This window comes from Hibiscus syriacus, unplaced genomic scaffold, assembly GCF_006381635.1.
Source record: "Hibiscus syriacus cultivar Baekdansim isolate YM2019G1 unplaced genomic scaffold, ASM638163v2 tig00117034_pilon, whole genome shotgun sequence".
NCBI lineage: Eukaryota > Viridiplantae > Streptophyta > Magnoliopsida > Malvales > Malvaceae > Hibiscus > Hibiscus syriacus.
In genome coordinates this window covers 114,554-137,038 of record NW_024063533.1, presented here as the reverse complement: position 1 = coordinate 137,038, position 22,485 = coordinate 114,554, and the positions used below count along the sequence as shown (strand labels likewise).

The window sequence follows — 22,485 nt, the reverse complement described above, 5'->3', positions numbered from 1 at the left end:
AGCAATCCAACATGTCAATAAAAGCTAAAACAGATCATAGAATTATGCTCTTAAAACATAATGAAAACCAACTGAAAGATCGACAAATCATACCTTTAATGTGTTCTCAACCTCATAACTCAATGGCACTACTTTCCATTAATTAAAGATGATAACGAACACTCAAAATCAGCACGTAAACATAAAAAAAATCCCACAAAGACAGTAGCAATTGTCACAATTCTCAATTTTCTAAAAATATCGAAATCAAGCTTGTTTTAAAGAAAATGATATCAAAATCAAATGAGATTGCAAAACAAATTTAGTATGATAATAATACCATTAAAAACATTTTAATCAACACAAGAAACCTATAAAATTGATCAAGAAAAATAGCTCATTAAATAACTCCAAAAAATTACTTTTAATTCACAAACTTTTCTTTAAATAATTGTTCAATTAAAATCGTCAATCACATTAGATCATTAATCATTGAAGCACAAAAAGAAAATAGGAAAAATAATTACCTTGCTAGAAAGGAATGAAGAGAAGAAGAATATCAACAAACACAAAGGGGATCAAAAGGGAAAATGACAAGAAGAAGAAATGAGAGAAACAATATTGATTGAAAAGAGGAAATCAAGATAAAAGAGATGAGAATCAACAATCAAATGAAAATAAATTGAAAGAGAAAGGTTCATTCACTAGAGAGAATTTGGGAGAATTTGGGAAACTATACTAAATGTTTGGAAGAAAGAGAATGAGAAATACAATTAAGGAAAATTAAGAAATGAAAAATGAAAATAGATTTAGAGAATGAATTTAGATGGAAAGTTGGAAAAAGGGAGAGATTAAGATACAATTAACATTGAAGGGAAAACACTAAATGCAAGCCCTGGTAAAAAAACTTCATAGATTTTAGAATTGTGATCTTTACAATTTAGTCACATTGAAAAATCAAAATTATAAATTCCCAAAAATATAAATCCATAATTCAAAATCATTTAAACTATTTTAGTAATTACTTATCAAACAAAAATACCAAAATTAATATTTTACCAAAAATCCAAAAATCAGCCCGACTACCGACCTCGATTTGGGATGTTACAATTCTCTCCCCTAAAAATGATTTCTTCCTCAAAAATCAACTTAGAGAATAAACACAAATATTAAAACTACCACACTTGATCAAATACACTAACAACTTACATAGAGCTGTGGATACACCACAATAACACATCGAACCTTTCATAACCCTAAGCATTCCTTTAAGCGAGCTAAACTGCAGCAACTCCCGAGCAAGAAAATATAGACACAAGCTTTTATCACATTAACATAAGTAATCATAAAAACAATCAAAACAATTTCCTATTAACATCAATTGATGATAACATCACAAATCACATAAACTCAGAGGACATACATAAATCACAAGCAATAAATCAATGTACATAACAACCACAAATGAACCAAATAGCCTCTCATCTAATCCACCACTAAAGAATCACATCTCAAACTTCTATTCACAACAAAAACCTTCAAGAGTTCATATCAATTTATATTCCATGAATCATAATCTTCCAATAACCCATAATTCATTGTCATCATGTCATGTCATATATGCACTAACAATGATCACACACATTCATTACATCATAACTCATACTCATCATGCTTAATACCCATTCCTGTAAATATCACTTACTTCTAATGCATCACAAATCATAATTAACACATCACAATTCACATGATTATCTTAATCATATTCTTTAAATATATTCTTAACTAATTATCAACATACTTTTATACACATGCTCATAATGATAATTCGCCTCCAATGTTCCATAAGTCATAAGATATATGCTCAGTTTAGTCACATACTTTTATACGCACAACATGAATTCATATAATAAATTACCAACAAAATGTATAGCTACTTTGGAACCTAAGATTTAGAGTGTAATAACAATTTTTGAAAATTTATTTTAAAAAAATTATGACTTTATTAGGAATTGGATTTTTGAATTAATTTGAATTATTACGAATTAGAGTCGCCATCGACCTTTAGGTTATGTAAGTTGAATACCTAAAAACATTTTTTAAACAATTCAAAAAATCGTTTAAAAGAAAAAAGTTGTTCTGCATTTACCAAAAATTCATATTTTATGGTATAGGAAGTTGATTACGCGTTTGGAAGGATTAGCACCCCATAACACCCAAATTTGGTACCTAATTGCTTTTTCACTGTTGTAAATGGTTGATATAGTAAATTCAAATCGATATTTAAAGTATAATCCTATTATTGAGCATTAAATAATTTGTTTCAAATTAACTATTAGGGAAATTCTTTAACTTGGAAAAGAAATCTCGAGATTCGCAATCCTCCATTAGGAAGGCTATCCCATCTATTTTTTATTTGTAAAAGAATATTTTTTCCTCAAATTATTTAAAAATATTAAATCAAATAATAAATTAATATCATAATTTTCATGAAATAATTTGTTATTTTTTCCACAACGAAAACTTAAATTGTAAATACTAAAATTAAAATAAAAGACAAATTAAAATATTATTGTCATTTAAACAAATAAATAAATGCTCAATTCACTTCAAGTTCATCATTCGTTCGAATGATGTATTTTATCACACTACCTTTGTAAGGTGGTGCTTTTCACATCCATTCTAAGACAAGTGTTCTTGAAAATGAATTTGAGTAACATATTAAAATATATTAGCAAATAAAATTTATTCGAAACAAAATATATGTATGATTATATAAGTGTCAGACATATCATAAACATGTATACCAACATAGTGTGCATAAAATATATATATAGGAACATTTATCAAATTTAATTGATAAAATATGCATATGTAATATAGTACATAAAATGCATTAATATAGCACAATATATATATCACCCATATGTGTATAATTATGTATATATATATATATATATATATATATATATATATATAAATGACCGAAATAAAAACTTGTAATCCTTAAAACTAGAATAAAAACAAAGAAACTAAACATATAATTAAGAGGACTAAATCGACTTAACAATAATTTTAAAGACCAAACTACAACACCAACAACAAAAAAGGAAACAACCGAAAATATCATATAATAGAAGTACTAGAAATGAAAATAAACCACAAACAATATTCAAGACTAAAATAAAATAAACCAGAAATTTGGAAGGATAAACAATAATTCTACCTTAAAGCATCCATATAGAAAACAATGACTAAAATGTAAGATTTGCAAAATATTTCAACCAGAGTCAAATATCAATAAAAAGGCATAACCATGGGATGATGACTTGAATATAAATGTGGAGAATTAAATATCCAAAACAAAATATAACAAAATTTCAATTAATGATCATTCGATGAGATTACAAAACGTGGGGACCTAACACTTGATTATCCCCTAAACTGACGCTAAAGCATTAATGCTTCCCACCAAAACAATGCTGCTTGGTGTTTAAAATATAGCAAAAAAATCGACTGAAAATGGCCCAAAAAATTCCTAAGCTCTAATTTTTCAAGCCACCCAAAAATAATAATCCTAAACTCTCTCCTTTCTCTCCTCACTCTCCCACTACCGCTGTCGATGAAGATGAGCCAAGCCCCGATCACAATAAATTGGTGACCCCAGAGTACAAAGTGTTCTAAATGGCCGCCCAAGACCCAACCCCTCACGACCGAGCCACTAAATCCGACTTTTCAAGCACTAAAAGACAAAGACTAATCCTTAAAGTTGTGATTTTTACCTTCGGTGATGGCTTTTATGGTTCCAGTGAAGCTATCAACGGTCGGATCTCCCTAAAAGGTGTACATTTTTCTTTTGTTCGAAAGCTTTTTGTTGTTTTTTCTCCTTTTTTGTTTTCAGTTTTTTCTCTCGTTCGAATCCCCTCTATCGATAATATGCTTTCTTTTCTTTATTTATGGTCAGCTTTTATGATAATAGTAGGATCACTTTTTAGTGGAATTACTTCCCTAGGATTGGGTAGATAAAATCTTGATTTTTTGGGATTTAACCTAATTTTTATTGGGTCTTTTATTTCCTTGGATTTTGATTGATTTGGTTGTTTTATGTCACTGTTTGGATGTATTTGATGATGATAGCATTTCAGGGAGTCTTCGACAGTGACTAACATGGGGGATGTTGAAGGGTCGATGCGTGTATCTCACGCTCGAATCAGATAATCCAAATCTATTAGTGGCGACGGTAGCTAAGATGTATTAAGGTAAACCCTAACTTTACATCGAATATCTAGACCATTGAATGAGTCCAGGTCTTGAGAATGAGAATGATGCGGCGCCGAGAGGGGTTACAAAACCCTAGTTGATGATGTATGTGGGTTGTTGTATCTCCCACAGATCCAACGACTAATGGTGGGTGGGGCCATATGCTGAAGTGAAGAACCCTAACCGGGTTTGGGCTCCAAAGTGGGTTTTAATTTGGTTAGGCCTATTTAGCTTGGTCATCTGCGTGGGCTTCAATTCTTTGGCCTGTTGGGCTAATTGTATTTTGTAATTTAGGCTTTTCAGCATTGGTCTGTAAAAAATAATAAAATTATTAATATTATAATAATAATAATAAACAATTAAAACTCGGGCAAAAATGAGTGTCTACAATTTTCCTTCTTTGTCCATTCTTATGTTAACAAGAATAGGGCAAAGACAACGAGTTTTTGTCATGTTCTCTCTTTCATTTTGAAACTTAATGTTAAAGACGAAATTGCTCATCCACATTGAAGAAATCTTACCACTTTTGAAGATGACACTATTCCTTCTTGTTGAGGAAGTTGAGTCAATCTAGAGATAATATGGTGTCGAAGACGATACTGCTCATCCATGTTGAAGAGTTCTGACCGTTTTCCTATGACGTTGTTCTTTCTTGTTGAGGAAATCGGGTCAATCCAAAGATAATATGGTGTTGAAGACGACACTGTTGATCCAAACTGAAGAGTTCTACCTATTTCATATGACGTTATTTCTTCTCGTTGAGGAAGTATGTTCAATATGGATAATTTAAAGAAAACACAGTTCTTCACGTTGAGGAAGTCTGATTGTTTGAGTATGATATTGCTCCTTTGCATTGAGGAGATCTAGTCAGTGGACAACATTGTTTCTTCGCATCGAGGACGTCCATACGTATTTGGATAATTTAGAGATAACACAGTTCCTTCGTGATGAGTAAGTCTGATTGTCTGAAGATGACACTACTCCTTTGTGTTGAGGAGATCTTGTCGATGGACGACATTGTTCCTTCGTATTGAAGATGTCTAGCCGTATTTGGAGATAACATTGTTCCTTCGGGTTGAGGAAATCTGATTATCTGGATAACATTGCTCCTTTGCATTGAGGAGATATTGTCGGTAGATGACACTGTTCTATCGTGTTGATGACTTCTAGCTGTATTTTGACGGTTTGATTCAACATGGTACCTTCTTGGTGATGAAAAGTAGTTCTTGAAGGATTGTAAATCTGAAGACAATGTTGTTCCTTCTTGTTGAGGAAGTCCAATTGTCCAAAGACAATTTGACTTTGAAAATGACATTGTTCCTTCATGTTTAGGAGAGCTAGTCGTTGCTCGGTGTCAAATCTAATGATGACATTGTTCTTTCTCGTTGAGGAGATCTAGTCATAGTTGTCAATGATTGACTTTAAATGAAATATACTTCTTCAATATGGAATTGTGAAACCAAGTCTTTGGTAACTTTTAATTCCTGACAAATATTCGACATTTAAGTGAAAATAAATGAGTGGAAAGAAATTTGTTTTAAGAGAATCTATCTCAGGTAAGATAAAATTTTGTTTCGAGGGAAACAATTTTCAAGTTTGCGTTTCAAGGGAAAACTATCTCAAACGTGATGATATTTTCTTTTAGGAAAACAATCTCAAGGGAGTTCAATTTTGTTTCAAAAAAACCGTCTCAAGTGGGCGAAACTTTGTTTTGAGAGAAACAATCTCAAAAGGTGACTAATAGTATGCACTTGCATGTTGAGGAGATCTAGTTACCTTTTGAAGATCTGATCATTCACTTCAGGATGTCAAATCAGTGAATGACATTTTTCCTTCATGTTGAGGACGTCTAGTCATCACCAAACTTTTCTTTCCTAAAAGATCTATATAAAAGAAAGATGCATTTATAAATATCTTGAATGTTTTTATGAATTTCAAGATAAATTTTATTTCATGTATGTGATTTGATTTTTATTTTAGTAAAAATGACTTTTTGAATTTGTCCTCATGAGAGGAAAAATGATCTTGAGAATTGAAAATTAGACGATGTCCTTGTGAGAGGAGAAAAATGACCTTTAAGAAAAATGAAATAAGGATTTCAGGGAAAACACTCTTAATAAATACTAGATTAAAGTTATTATACGAACAATCTTAAGAAATATGAAATTAGTTTATCAAAAGATAAAGGAATCCTCAAGATATGGGAAACAAAGTTTTTTTATTGCATGTGATGATAAATATATGATGCAAAGGTGCAAATTCATGTGACGTTTATGTTTATGTTGATGTATGTTTTCTTAATCAATGGTGGGAATGTTGCATGAGTAGTATTCATTCTATCCCTATTTTGGTTATCTTCACTCTTTGTTTGCACCACCGTCCTTCCTTGCAATTCTTGACTCGTGTCAATTTCTTCTTGCCCCAAAAATTTTTTTTGCACTTGATAAATTTGGCATCCTTGTCTGAACTTGAATATAAATCCAATAGATCTTTCATTCTTCTTTGAAAAGAGAATATATCATTCCAAACTTTGGATATTGTGTACGTACTGCTACTTTATGACAAAAAATCAGTAGCCACTATTTAGAGCTAGCCACTACAGTAATTGATGGGACATCCCCGTCCCCGACAAGCTCTACGATACATCCATGCCAAGAATGGTAGTTAGAGCCATAGAGTCAGTTAAAATCGAAATTGATGTATTTGCTTAATTACTAACATCGAATTCAATACACCATGCACTATGCCAAACTGTACAGGGTTCTTAACTCTTCCATTGACCAAAAAATCATAATTTTGTCAGCCAAAAGGAAAAGAGGGAACTATGGAGCTCCAAGAAGTTCAAGTTGGGTTTCCTTGATCATTTCTTCAAATTCTTACAACAAGATAGTATCGTTTGCTCTGATTAGGCTAATGACTCACCTTGGATAGATGGTCTATTAGAATTGAATCATGAATTAGGCTATTTGTATCACATCATGTTGAGAACTTAACGCCAACTCTTTTTTTAATTGGCTTTACTAATTTCTTGTTGTTAAAATTTCATTGCCCATTCCGTGGTAAGAAAACTTCATCACTTTTACCTTGACACAAACATAACACGACCTTCCACTTGGGTGAACTCGAAATTTAGAAGCCCCACAAGATCGAGTCATTGGTTCAACACCATAATTACTAGTACATAATACATTCATAAATCCTTTTGGTTTATATCATCATTAATGCATGTTAAATCACTAGAATAACGCAACTGTATGTTGTGATGTTGGAAAAAACAATCATATAGTAAACTCCACTGTCTCTGCTTCACCATTTTTAGTATTTACACCTTTCTGACTCATTGAAAAATAAATGTCTGCTCAGTTCAAAGATCTTGTACTCCTGGATGATATGGACCTCCAATAATGCCCAAAATTTATCATTTCTTACTCCTGTACTGATTCTATGCATGAGCTTATGTGTTTGGGAGATATGTGCCAACTACCAAGATCTACTACAAAGAGATTGTCTTGATTGAAAATGTTTTTCTTGTTATTTTATTTTCAAAATTGGAAAAAAATCAATTAAAAGAATTTTGAAAAATTTTCAATCAAAAATTTTGAAAAAAGTGCCCTTTTTCTAGATTTCACAATTGAGACAATTCATAAAACCAAATTTCATTGGATGCCAAAGAATTAATTACTCTCTTAATCCTTCAAAGTTATAGCTCTTTGACAAGTGCGAGATTAGGGATTGGTTTCAGGCTGACTTCCTATTTTCTAATGTTTCAACCATCAAGTATTTCTTATTGTCCATTCTCTTTGGAATGTTATACATGCCTCTCATTTCTAGTTTAGCATTTAATTGGGTGCAAACAAAATGTCCCAACTAGCACAATCAATTGCTAAACCTTTTAGAACACTTATATTTTAGTTCTCTGAAATCTTCCATTTGTTCAAGCTTCGTAGATTCCTCTAGCAAAGGCAGTGAAGAAATATCGATCTCAAAATGAAATTCCTAAGTGCTCGTTTGAAATTGACTATAATAGGTGTTCATCAACTCCCTTAGTCCATCTTCACCGAAACTCCTTATTTATTAAATTCAAGTTAATTTACCATTGTTTAGTTACCTGAATTCAACTTTATTGTACATGTATTTTATAATTGCCTTTATTTGGCAAGTTGAATTTATCCATAAAGCCAGTGTTATTAACCAATTTCTCTATAGGGATATCTCAAGCTTTATTGTATACATATATAATTATATTCAAGGTATACAAATTCAATTTATTAAGCTTGTTAAGAAGAATCTGTTACAGTTCATGTGTTGCTGATAGTCAGAAAATCTCATCTTTAAAGTTCAATTTCCATGAAACCGACCTAAACTAGATTAACCTACTTGACTATTCCATCTGTGAAGATCATGATCATCATTGAACGTCATCAACAGAAGTATAAACCAATCAGCTTTGCAGTCTCATGTGCAAGATGCCACAATTTGTCCACATCCCTACATACCTGAATGACAAGCCCTTAATTGTCTCTTCGTGCAAGAATAAGGCTAGCTTGGTCCTTGCAAGAGAAGGGTATGTATTCTGGTGTATCTTCTAAAGTAAGATTAAGGGGTTTTGTATTATGAGGGTTCAATCTCGTTACTTTCCCAGAGGTTATAACCTTAATTCTCAAGAGAACTTTTAATTTAAATGATATTAAAGAACTACAAAATTAAAACTCATTCAATTATTCACAGCATTAGAAGGTAGAATAAGTTCAATTATTAAAACATTTAAAAAATATTTAAGCAAATATTAAAGATATAATAAAAACTAGTTCAAACAAAACAATGTTCTGAATGTAAGTGCAAGAAAGCTTCATGGTAGATGCAATGACTTCTCGATCCACATCAGAATGCCACATAATTCTTAGAATGTCCATTCCCCTGAATCAATCAGATTCTGGACCTTTCGCTTTAATTCCCCACAATTCTTAGTGGAATGCCTTGAACTTCCTATGTGATAGTTGTATACAACATTGAAATCGTAGCCTTCAGGATATGACATTTCCTTCAGCTTGGATTGGACTAGAGTCACCAAATTTTTCTCAATCAGTATTGGAAGTAATTCCTCATAAGTTATTGGAATTGGATCAAATTGACTCTTTCCTTGGATCATCCTATAAGTCTCAGCCTTGCGACCAGCTGAATAGGCTCCCACCATACTGATTTAAGCTTCTTCCTTTAATTGTTCGAATCTTCCTTCTATTCTTAATGTTGTTTCACGTGATTAAAACCACTGTCATTAGATCCTCCATGAATTAATTTCATGTTTTTGTGAATGATGCATGTGAAAATGCTTAAATAAATACAATTCATAATGTAAATATGAAAATGCATATGCAAAAAATGTTAATCCCAACGATGAATATCATAGAATAATTTTCATCAGAGATAAAAAAAGTCTTCACATCACAAGATAGTTCATTTTACAAAAATGTTTTCTCTTAGACATTAGGTCTGAAATGGGCCAATGCTTTATCTCGAAGCTTCGTCCTTGAAAATTATACCCCTCAAGTTCTCTATAACCTATCTCGGTTAATTCCCCTATAGTGCTAGAATCATGTGGCACTCGTTGATGATTAACGGATAAATATTTGTGAGCAAAATCTCTACCATTACTTTAGCTTATTGGATCAAGGGATCACCTTTCGAGTCTTCGAGGTTGATCTATCAGTTAACTCTAGTGCACAATCTTCAAGTGATTTTTCTACCTCATTAACAATCAGTGCATGTCTGTGTATGCGGTTGCTTGATTGAAAACTTTTTTCTCTACTTATGAAAATTTTCACTTAAATATTCCATTGCGGATCAACATTTTCGCATTATGTTATGATGATGCAGCATAAAAGGGACAAAAATGACATAAAAACTTAGAAAAAATTAGTTAGTACAAGTAAGATAATCGATACAGATAAAAGTGTTATTCAGAGATGAATATAACACCTACCCTATCATTTTATGTACCCGAGCATGCTTTTATTAGATAGCAATCCAACCCAGACATTCTTTCTACCCGACATGCATTTATTTCAAGAAATTGATCCTAACCGCATGGTATATAGTTCAAGGCTTTCATTCAAAAAGAATAAATCTATTCTACAAGTTCAAAAATAAATAAATAAAAGATTAGAATAAGTTCCTCCTTCGTGTACACCTATTTTTGCACTTATCGACAGACAAGGGTTCGACATGCCTTTATCTAGGGTTACCATTCTACGGTTCACTACATTCATGATTTCGGCTCTATCGGGAAAAGGTACTCGAATTGTACTTATTGCTAGTGCCCCCTTGGGCTACCAGACCCCCAATCCTAGCCCATTATAGGCATAAACGGATCGAGTTCAATTCAAGGGGATTTACTTCCTTATACACATACAAGGAATAAACTTATACGAAGGTATAAGGCATGTGTACCCCAAAGGTTATTTGCTAAAGATCATATGAAGAATAAATTCTTACAAGAGCAAAGTATTCACCCCTACTTACTTGGGACGAAGCTCGAGTATAGAGCTTATGTCATGTAAATGCACGTGAGGTATGTGAGGAGGAACATGCAAACCTTTGACTAAAAAAAATAGAAAAGTCATGGCATAAACTTTAACAAAGATGAAAACATAAATTAAAACATTAGTATGTCAATTTAAAAAAAATAAAGATATTAGAAAGACTTCAATAAATAGATCACAAGCTAACTATTGACTCAATCTCAATTTTCCACCATTACGACAATGTATAAGCGACTTATAGCCTGACTCTCTAAAGTGTCCCCAGCAGAGTCGCCATGCTGCCATAAGCATTTTTGAAAATTTATTTTTTAAGGATTTTTGAAACTTTATTAAAAATTGGATTTTTGAATTAATTTGAATTATTACGAATTGGAGTCGCCATCGACCTTTAGGTTAGGTTGGTCGAATACCTAAAAACATCTTTTAAAAAATTCAGAAAAATCGTTTAAAAGACAAAAGTTAGTATGTGTTTACAAAAAATTCATTTTTTAAGGATCTGGAAGTCGATTACGTGTGAGAAAGGATTAGCACCCCCACAACGCCCAAATCTGGAACCTAATCGCTTATGCGCTGTCGTAAATGATGGATATCGTAAATTCGAATTGATATTTAAAGTACGATCCTTTTATTAAACATTAAATAATTTGTTTCAAATTAACTATTAGGGAAAATTCTTTAACTTGGAAGATAAAATCTCTAGATTCGCAGTCTTCCATCATGAAGGTTATCACATTTACTTCTTATTCGTAAAATAATATTCTCTCATCAAATTGTTTAAAAATATTAAATCAAATAAGAAATTAATATCATAATTTGCATGAAATAATCCGTTTTTTTCCAAAACGAAAAACATAGATTATAAATACTAACATTAAAATAAAAGACAAATTAAAATATTACTATCATTTTAATAGATAAATAAAAACGTTCGATTCACTTCAACTTCATCCTTCGTTCGAATGTTGTATTGAATCACACTACCTATGTAAGGTGATGTTTCTCACATCCATTCTATGATGAGAGTTCTTGAAAATGAATCCGAATAACATATTAAAATATATTAGCAGATAAAATTGATTCAAAACAAAATATATGTATGATTATATAAGTGTCAGCTATATTATAAACATGTGTACCAACTCAGTGTGCATAAAATATATAAATGAACATTTATCAAATTTAAGTGATAAAATATGCATATGTAATAGTACATAAAATGCATTTATACCATAATATATAAACATATCACCAATATGTGTATAATTATGTATATATATATATATATATATATATATATATATATATATATATATATATATATATAAATGACCGAAAAAAACATGTAATCCTTAAAACTACAATAAAAACAAAGAAACTAAACATATATAGTAATTAAGAGGACTAAATCATATTAACAATAACTTGAAACACCAAACTACAACACCAACAACAATAAAGGCAACAACCGAAAATATCCAATAATACAAGTACTAGAAATGAAAATAAACTACAAACAATATTCAAGACTAAAATAAAATAAACCGGAAATTTGGAAGGATGAACAATAATTCTACCTCAAAGCATCCATGTACAAAATAGTGACTCAAACGTAAGATTTACAAAATATTTCAACCAGAGTCAAACATCAATTAAAAGGCATAACCATAGGATGGTGACTTGAATATAAATGTTGAGAATTAAATTCCCATAACAAAATATAATAAAATTTCAATTAATGTCCATGCAATGAGATTACAAAACATAAGGACCTAGCACATGATTATCCCCTAAACCGACGCTGATGCATTAATGCTTCCACCCAAAACGATGTCACTATGTGTTTAAAATATAACAAAAAACCGGCCAAAATGGCCCAAAAAATTCCTAAGGTCTTATTTTTCAAACCACCCAAAAATAATAACCCAAAAATCTCTTATTTCTCTCATTTCTCTCCTCACTCTCCTCACTACCGCCGTTAATGAAGACGAAAAAATCCCCAACCCCTATAAATCGATGACCTCAGGGTACAAAGTGTTCTAAATGGCCACCCAAGACCTAATACCTCTTGGTCGAGCCACTAAATCCGACCTTACAAGCACCAAAAGAGAAAGACTAATCCTTAAAGGTGTGATTCTTACCTTCATTGATGGCTTTTATGGTTCTGGTGAAGCTATCAATGGTTGATCCCTAGAAGATGTATTTTTTTTCTTTCATTCAAAAGCTTTTGGTTGCTTTTTCTCCTTTTTTCTTTTCAATTTTTCTCTCATTCAAATCCCCTTCTACCAAATATATGATTTTTTTTCTTGATTTATGGTCCTTTTTTTATGATAATAATAGGCTCGATTTTTAGAGGAATGATATCCTTAGGATTGGGTAGATAAAATCCTGATTTTCTAGTATTTAACCTAATTTTTAATGGGTTTTTTATTTCCTTGGCTTTTGAATGATTTGGTTATTTTCTGTCACTATTTGGCCAAATTTGATGACGATGACGTTTTGGGTAGTCTTCAACAGCGTCTCATGCAATGAGAATCTTGAAGGGTCGGTGCATGCATCTCACGCGCCAATCGGATAGTCTAGATCTACTAGTCACGGCAGTAGCTGTGATGTATTACGGTAAACCCTAACTTTACATCAAAGATCTAAACCATTGGATGGGTCCAGATCTTATGGCTGAGAATGATACGGCACCGAGAGTGGGTTTCAAAACCATAGATGATGATGCATGCGGGCTGTTGGATCTCCCATAAATCCAACGACTAATAGTGGGTGGCGCTAGATGCTGAAGTGAAGAACCCTAACTAGGTTCGGGCTCCAAAGTGGGTTTCAATTCGGTTGGGCCAGTTTAGCTTGGTCATCTGGGTGGGCATCAATTCTCGAGCCTGAACCGATGGGCTGATTGCATTTTGTAATTTGGACTTGTAAGCCTTGGTTTGTAAAAAATAATAAAAATATTATTAATAATATAATAATAATGAACAATTAAAACTCGGGCAAAAACGAGTGTCTACATAGAGTTCTCATATAACTAAACCTTCATTCAGCATTAAACACATTCATCACAAGTATATGGATAACCACTCACCTCTATGGCGTAACCACGCGATTTAACCCCAAATGACTACCAATAATTGATGCACCATTTTCCCTCAATCATACATGTAACACCCTAAATTCTAGGCTAGTAGTTTCGAGTTTACCCAAGAGGTAAGTGGATCCCGTAGAATTAATAATTAAAGTTATTAAGCCGAAAAATTATAGAAAGGGATTTTGGCATAGTAGAAAGATGAAGAAGGACTAGTAGTGTAATTAACCTATTTTTAAAATATGAAGACCTTTATATCTTCTTCTATCTTCTTCTATTTTCTTTTTCATTCTCACTTCTTTTCTTCCTTCTTTTCCTCTCCAAGTTCCATAGCAAAGGTAAAATCTTGAGCCTATTTTCATGTTTCAAATTCGTCCAACATCATCTTTTTAATGAATAAAGGCCTTGGGTTCTTTTATTGCAAGAAAAAGTGATGGGTTTTCATCCAAAACATAAAATAAATAAGTGTGGCTAAGAAAGGATCTTCATTCTGGGATTCAAAACATCAAGGTAGTGTATTTATGATCCTTTAAAGTGTTTTCATAAATTTTAAGAATTTGCTAAGATTTTGTAGTTGATCATTTTCGGGTTTTACTTTTGATTCATGCCATAGATGACGAATGTTTTATGACACGTTAAGAACCTAAATAACAACCCACAACATTAGTACATGATTTGGAATCAAATTATGGCATTTATAGTGATTTTAGGTGTTTTTCGAGCCTAAACTAACCATTTTTTGGTTTGAGTGTCAACACTGCGATGAACAACATCGATACTGGGTGAATTTAGGGAAAATTAGGGATTTTAGGGAAGTAGTATTGATATTACCCTTACAGTATCGATACTTAAGGTGACAGTACCGATATTGAGCCCTTATTTCAGTAACATAATTCATTTTTGGAACCAATACTCATAGGAGTATTGATACTAGACATCATAGTATCGATACTACCTACCTTGAATGATCAGATTCGACCCGGTTAAAGACTGTAAGAGCTATGAATATCTATAAATATAGAACTTAGTCGGTGAGGGATGTAAATGGCCAAAGGGGCCTAGAGACACTTGTAGTAATGGGTTACTACTAGTGTAACCATAACATGCGTAGCACATCCAAGTATCTTCAATTGAATGCGTATCAGAAATCTAAGAATGGATGATCATTGCATATGGTGTATCAGTAAGTAGTATAACCAAATAATCATTTTACGAAACAATATAATTGTGTATCGTAAGAACGACTGAGAATGTTGAACGTATATTATCCCTTTCATTCGAGGGAGAATTAAGGGTAAATATAGTAATAGAGAACATAGTATCGCTACTCAAAAATGAACCCGAGTAAGATATTGGGTTAACTTGTATCACTTTCAGTAACCAGTAAACACATAAATCGTTGTGAAGTCACGAAACGCGTAGAGACTTCTCTAGAGCTAGAGAATGACTATAATGCCCCAAAATAATTAATAACTAGATCAGTGCAGATTATCAGTAGTAACATATTAATAAACCCTCGCACCATATTCTAGATAAGAGAAAGAATGAGATATCAACTAGGGGAACATTAAATGTGAACATATATACCATAAAATATATAAAGAGATAAGTATCATAACACTAGCCATTGTGTGAAAATCGTGAAACAACCAGGACAACTGAGTTACTTTAACAATAGGGCGATTGTATTATTTGTTAAAATGTCTAGGTATATACCAGTTGGGCAGAGATGCCCCAAGACTCGACGGAGTAAGTTGGCAGGGTGTATATTTTTTATGCAATCTAGATCTCACCCTAGATATCAAAGGGACTAAGTGTACGTCTACAATGCAGTTCCAGATCTAATCCAGGCACCCAAGGGTATTTTAGGTAGGCTAAAGGTCTGTCTGAGCTCCAAGATGCAGTCCTTCAGCTGCACTATGATGCCTACCTCAGCTTGTTATTTTATAGTAGTATCAATTTCGTATTTAGATAATGCACAAAAGAGTCAGTGTTGCATTCAGATAATACATAGCAGAGTGAGTGTTTCATTCAGATAATGTATAGAAGAGTCAATATTGCATTCAGATAATGCATAGCAAAGTCACTATTATATTTAGATAATGCATAGAAAAGTTAGTGTTGCGTTCAAATAATGCATAGCGAAGTTAGTGTTGCATCCAGATAATGCAAAGGAGCGTCAGTATTGCATTTAAACAATACACATCAGATAAAATAGTAGGGTTAGAGACCCTTTAGAGGTGTACTCATGGCTAAGCCATTAGCAGAGGTTTTAGGGAAGCATGAGACTCCTACTCCAGTGATAAAATAGTTAAGCCTTGAGTAGGTAGCACTTGATTTAGATCATGCATGTACCTACTGCTTAGTACCATGTTTTCAACATGATTGTGTTTATGAAATTCGTATGTTTCTCTAGATTACTGATTATACTGTTGGGCTTTGTAAGCTCAACCTTCAGATGTTTTCCGTTGGCAGGTCAGTAGCTTGAGCAGTTCATGGAGTGCAGTCACAACAAGACTTCCATCATCACCATCAGAGTATTGTACCATAGCTTAGTAGGCATATGTATTCATAGAACCTTACTCGTGTATTTAGTTTATTAAGATAAGAGTTTGTATTATTTTGGTTCTAAATTAAGTGGTAGGGAGCTCTAGTTTTGTAAAAATATTTTATAACAATTATTTATGTTTATTTACGACACAATTCAACATATTTGAAAAGAAAACAAACAGTTTTGGAAATCAAGGGTTGCCTTGGTAGCCCTATATTGAACTTTAGGCCCAATCAGATTTAGTGTATTACATTAATTGTATCAAAGCATCAAATTGAGTCAATCCTAGAACTAGTAGTCAGTTTTAATAAGGTGTCAGTGTATACGTACCCCTAGGTACTGAAATTACTTGTATAAGTCTGGAATCCTAATGGTACTTCATTCCTTAATCTACGTTATAGAATTTGTGACGATATATAGTTTTGAGCATGATCCCGAGGATTAGATGGAGAGGTGGGCCTCTCATCCCGATAAAGTGATAAGGATGTACCCATCAAGCACAGGCGTTGTGAAGGTGGCCTTGTTTAGAGATATAATGTCCCTAAATCACCAGGACTAGCTTTTCCGCCCTTTGCCTTAGATCTACCCCCTTTCCCTTTCATTAATCAAAATAATGAAAATGAGTTGTTAACTCATTTTGGAACTTAGAATTATGTTAGGAATTATTCTATAACCCAAAACTCTTCAAAAACAAATTAGAATCCTAAGGTTTCATAAACCCCACTAAAATACACTTTTAAAAAACTAAGCCACATCTTGCAAATGAGAGCTTGAATGAAAGCTTGGAAGATGTAAAATCTGGTTTTTACCTTAGAATTAAAAAAATAATACTTGGATTTCTTAAAGCTTCAAACTTTTCTTGGCTTGGAGATGAAGAAGAAATATGAAATGTGGAGAGGAAGAGACAAATGTTGGGATGGAAAAGTAAAATAAGCTTCAACGTGATATCATCCCATTTATTGCGTTTTCAACTTTTATTTGAAAAAATGGGTTCGTGATTAAAACCATCACTTTTTAACTCTTATTGGGCTCATACAAAGCCCAAATTAAACCCCACTTGGGTTAAACCTTTCATAAGCTTAGAGGATTTATTCTAAGGCCCAATTTGGTAGACTCGAAACTCTTAACCCAGAATTCAGGGTGTTATAGAGTTTGTGTTAAAAGCTAAAAGCAATAACATTTGAGAAAAATTCGGGTAATCAGATTGTATTGAATAATTGATATATTTTGTAGGATGATAAGGCAAGGTTAATATTATAATTTTCTTTCCTTAAAAATTATAGGATTTAATATGGATAAATGGATTTAAGTTGATTATCCATGTTAAATATGAGTCGTTAGATGAAAAATGGCTAGATTGTAATTTTGGAAAAATTCATGGGCAAAGTTGGAACTATCAACTATTTGGTTCATGTTTGACCTTTGAATGAATAAAATGGACCTGTAGAAAGATGAGAAACAAGTGATCATAAGTAAAATGGTCATTTGACATTGAAATGAATTTTTAATTCATTCTAATTAAAAACATGACAAATTGCTTAGATATTTTATTATAGAAAAATCAAGAATTCTCTCATCATCTCCAAGCATTGTTGTGAGCTATATTATGGTAAGGGGACCATTTCCTTTTTTTATTATTTTTAAGCCAAATTTTTAGGATTTTGGATGAAAATATCAAATAGAAAATTGTTCTACATGAAATTCCCTAACATTTGGTACCATTTGGTCATGCTTTTCATGCTTGAAATCTTGAATTCATGAATTGGGTGGATGAAGGGGAGGTTAGGTTTTAATGTTCTAAGTTTCGATTATGATGTAGCTGATGTTTTTGAATCATTTCAATGCTTGAAAGTTGATTGGAAACAATTGGAAATAGTATTTGTACCATTCGGCCAAGCTAAGGTTTATGATGAAATTGAAAGTTTGAATTGATTTTGTTATTGGATTGATTGTAAATGCTTGGAAATGAAGTCTAGAAGTTGAATTCATGCTTGAATCAAGTTGGAGATCATGTACAAAGTGACCATTCATATTCGACTATAAGTAAGAAATTAGAGAAAAAAATTCGATAAATTATACAATGGTTAGATGTGAAGAAATGATGATTTTGCAAGCTTTGAAAAGTTGATTGAACTAATTTGGAAGTTTGAAAAGGTTTGGGGATCAAATCGCATAATGTAGGAATATTGGGTTTGAAATAAAAATTTGATTAAAAGTTGATGTGCAATGGTAAAATACATTTTTGGAATGCTTGAATGTTTTATTAGGTGTTTGAAATTAAAGTTAAAATGGAAATGGATCATTTTGAATAAATTTGAAATGTTGAGATGAATTCTAATAGAATTTATTTTAATGGTAAAATTGTAGATATTGCCTTATTGTTTAAATTATTCATTGAATTTGATATCGAGGAAATTGAAATCATAATATGAAAGATTAGTGATATTTGAAAGTATTAAGGTCGATATTAATGTTATGAAATGGATTTAGTATTGAAAGAATTTTTTTTAATGAATTTTATTACTAGTATGTGCCTATGTTAGTATGATACTAATGTATGCTTTGAAATGTATGTGCCTTGCTAATGATGTAAATGTATATCGTGAACAAAACTAAGATCGAAGTGAGCTAAAAGCAAAGGAAAAAAATGCAAGAGTGAAGCATGTCGATAAGTAAAGTTTTTTAGCAAAGTATACTAAGTGAGTGCATTACTATACTTATACAGTTGTATATGATATGAGAATGTCTTGCGATGAGCCAATCTCAAATGATTTGGAAAGAAAATTATTTGAATCTTATTATGATATATTTCTAAATTGTTTTGTTAAATTATATTTTGATGATATCTAGTATGAACTGCCCAATGCACTATATGATGTTTTATTTTATCAACCTCTATGCATATATTGATAAATGGTTGATATATGATTTTGATAAAAGACTCATTGTATGTACAATGAGATTGTCCGATATAGTTGGCATGCCATAGAGGTGGAGTATCTTAGCTGGATTATGCACATAGTAAGTGAGTTTGGTACTAATGTGCATAACTACAGTAAGTGAATTTGTTACCATGTTAAGTGAGTTTGGTACTATTGTGTGCAACTATATTGAGTACATGGTAAGTGAATTTGGTACCATGATATTAGGGAATGAAAAACTATAGTAAGTTAATTTGGTACTATGGTATTCCCGATTATCGATACATGATGTTGTGTTCTACAACACTTGTATATATGTCTGGCACTAAAAGTGCAATATGTGGATACTAGTGACTCATGTACCATGCATTCTCATTTATTTTACATTGGGTAACGATTTGAATTATTGTGAAAAATGCATGTTCAATTGATTCGTTGAAAGTAAAACTTTCATCGAATATTATGATTTTTATAAAGTGCCTTATATCTAAACTATTGATACCGAACTGTTATTTTGAATTGTTAATTTTCATATTTTTATGATAGACTTAATAAGTCTATTTTATATGTTCATATATTATATGATGTCTTACTTAATGTGGTTCATTTGTATTTTATAATTGATATGTTTTTTTAAATATTATTATATGTCTAATTAAGTGTATACTTAGTGTGTGATGGTTTCAAGCGTAGTTAAGGAAAGTCGAGTGGAGTAAAGAGTTCAGTTTGGCATCATCAACCGAGAATCATTCCCCATTATCAGTATGACGTCTCTTTTGAATTTTTATTTTCTAGTAGGCATATATATTTATAGGTTAATGATGCTATGATATGATTAGGTTATCAAACTAGTTTGTAATAGTTTATATGTATGATCTTTAATAAGTAATATATATAGTTAATAGTTATAAAATGATTTTAGGTTAAAGGTTTTTGTAAGTTATATTTTTATTTATATCGAAAAGAATTTAGTTTAAGTAATTTATAGCATTTTCACTCTTTTTTATGTTATAGTATTGAATTGCCATATTTTTGCTTGAAATGGAATGCGAAAATATTTTAAATAATACATTTCAGTTTTACGTGATTAATTTATTTATGGTTACTTGATTTTGAAATGAAGATTTTTAAAGAAAAAAAATTTTACTAATTTTTGAATAAGAACTATTTGAAAGTGTCGTTGAACATCTCTGACTCGTTATCAGCGACCAATACGGGGAAGGGTGTACATCATCAGATTTGGTGAGTTAAATAAATTGAGTAGGCTTTGTAATATCAAGCCAAAGTGGAGATTTGTTACATGTGTTTGTAATTTTACAAACCTACGAGTTGGAACTCAAAGTGTTGGTCAAAATTGACAATAATTCAAGTTCAAATTTGCTACCCATAAAGAATTCAATTTTATTTTTATATCACCAAAGAATTCATGTTGGCAAGTTGCCAATGGTTTGAAAAGGAGATTTAAAATCACTCATTTGGTCTCTAAACTATTAGTTATTTATAAGTGTTCTTGAAGCTCAATATAGATAAGACTAATCATTTTCATTTAGAATCATCCCAAAAATCATCTCTTCCTTCGTTTTTCATCATTCTCTCACTTTTAATATTTTGGGAATTCTAAGGAATTCCATTTGTTATAATTTTTTGATATGAAGTTGACATCCGTTGGTGGTGCCAGAGAGTAGACGATATTTCGTTGACCCTTATAAATTTAGTATTCTCTCCATTATTGTTCTTTATTGGATTTTTTTGTGCTTCAATATTCAATAGTTTCACGAGTTTGTCCACTGTGCAATTTTGATAATTTTGATCTTGTTGTTTTAGATAAATTTTGAAACTACAAAAGGTCGCAGTTTAATGCGATTTCCCCATACGTCGAGTCTAATTGAGTTTTTGACGTTTCAAAAATCAATTTTTTCAATCTCTCCAAACTTGATGCGAGATTTAGGAGGATCCCATTGACTAAAATCCAACTTAATTTTAGAATAATTTACACTCGACTCGACCTAATCTATATATATATATAATTCATTTTATTAGATAAAATAAAGAGTTAATTAAAAAGTAAAATAAAAAATCTATTATTACAATTACCCTTAAACATATAAGAAATAATTCTAATTATGTCAACTTGAGTGGATTTTTTTACCTTAAACCCGAATTCAATATAACCCATCCAAACTGAATTCGAATTCTAAATAAATAAAAAACTATCCCAAGCGTGTTGTCACCAGTAATAATCGGGTGCTCCAATACAAATTGAAACAAATGTACAGAAAGACCATCTAACTAAATCCCAAATATAAAAATGATTATGCTACAACTGCATAGCAAGAAAGCCAGGAAGAGCTACAAGACCAAAATTTCCTTGGCTTCTACATTCTTTGACACTAATAATGACATGTAATCCTCAACACATATCTATCATAGCCTCATAATAGCAAACAATCTGAAAACTAAGGTTACAAATACCGCCATGAATTTATTCTCCATTGATGTCTGTCTCTTCAGAACTTTTTCGACTTTCCACCTCAAAATTAAGGTTGATTATCATCAGTCAGAAAGTTCACGTTAATTAGCAAAAAGCCACAGCAGATAATTCAAACATACCTATGTATGGTTTTCATGGATGTTGATTTGATTATTGGTATTACATTCTAACCATGGGCAATGCTATTCAATCTTTTTTTTTTTTTTGAAAGATAAGACGACCTCGTTAAAAACCTTCTCATACCTCGATCGTTTCGTAACTCAATCAAGACAGCGGAAGGGGAAAAGAATACCCGGCCTTTATTAATCATAGCCAAAATATATGCCAAAATTACCAATATCCGATACAAGATCAACCAAAAAACCAACCCCAACATGAACATGCATCCAGAAAGGAGCTTACCGAGGAAGCCACCGGACCCCTTCAAACGTCACCAAAACCTTTGGAAACCGAAGGTACTTCTTTAGATTCGCTCCGATCAGGAGCCATTTAGGAGAAAAGAGCACCGGAACCGTCCTTAGGACGGTCCGATCTATCTAATGGTGTAAAATAAAATTTTCCGGCCACCGATGCGGTGGCCGCGGTGAGGGTCACGGCGGCAGACGGTTGCCGTCCGGTGACCGGCTTCCCTCCGGTGAGGGAAAGAGAGAAGGGAGAGC

The 22,485-nt window shown here is 32.0% G+C and overlaps 1 pseudogene; it reads right to left on the bottom strand.

The window, feature by feature from the left end:
- Positions 1-21,652: 21,652 nt before the first annotated feature.
- The window catches only part of LOC120196839, a 29,872-nt pseudogene continuing 29,039 nt past the window's right edge, over positions 21,653-22,485 (bottom strand).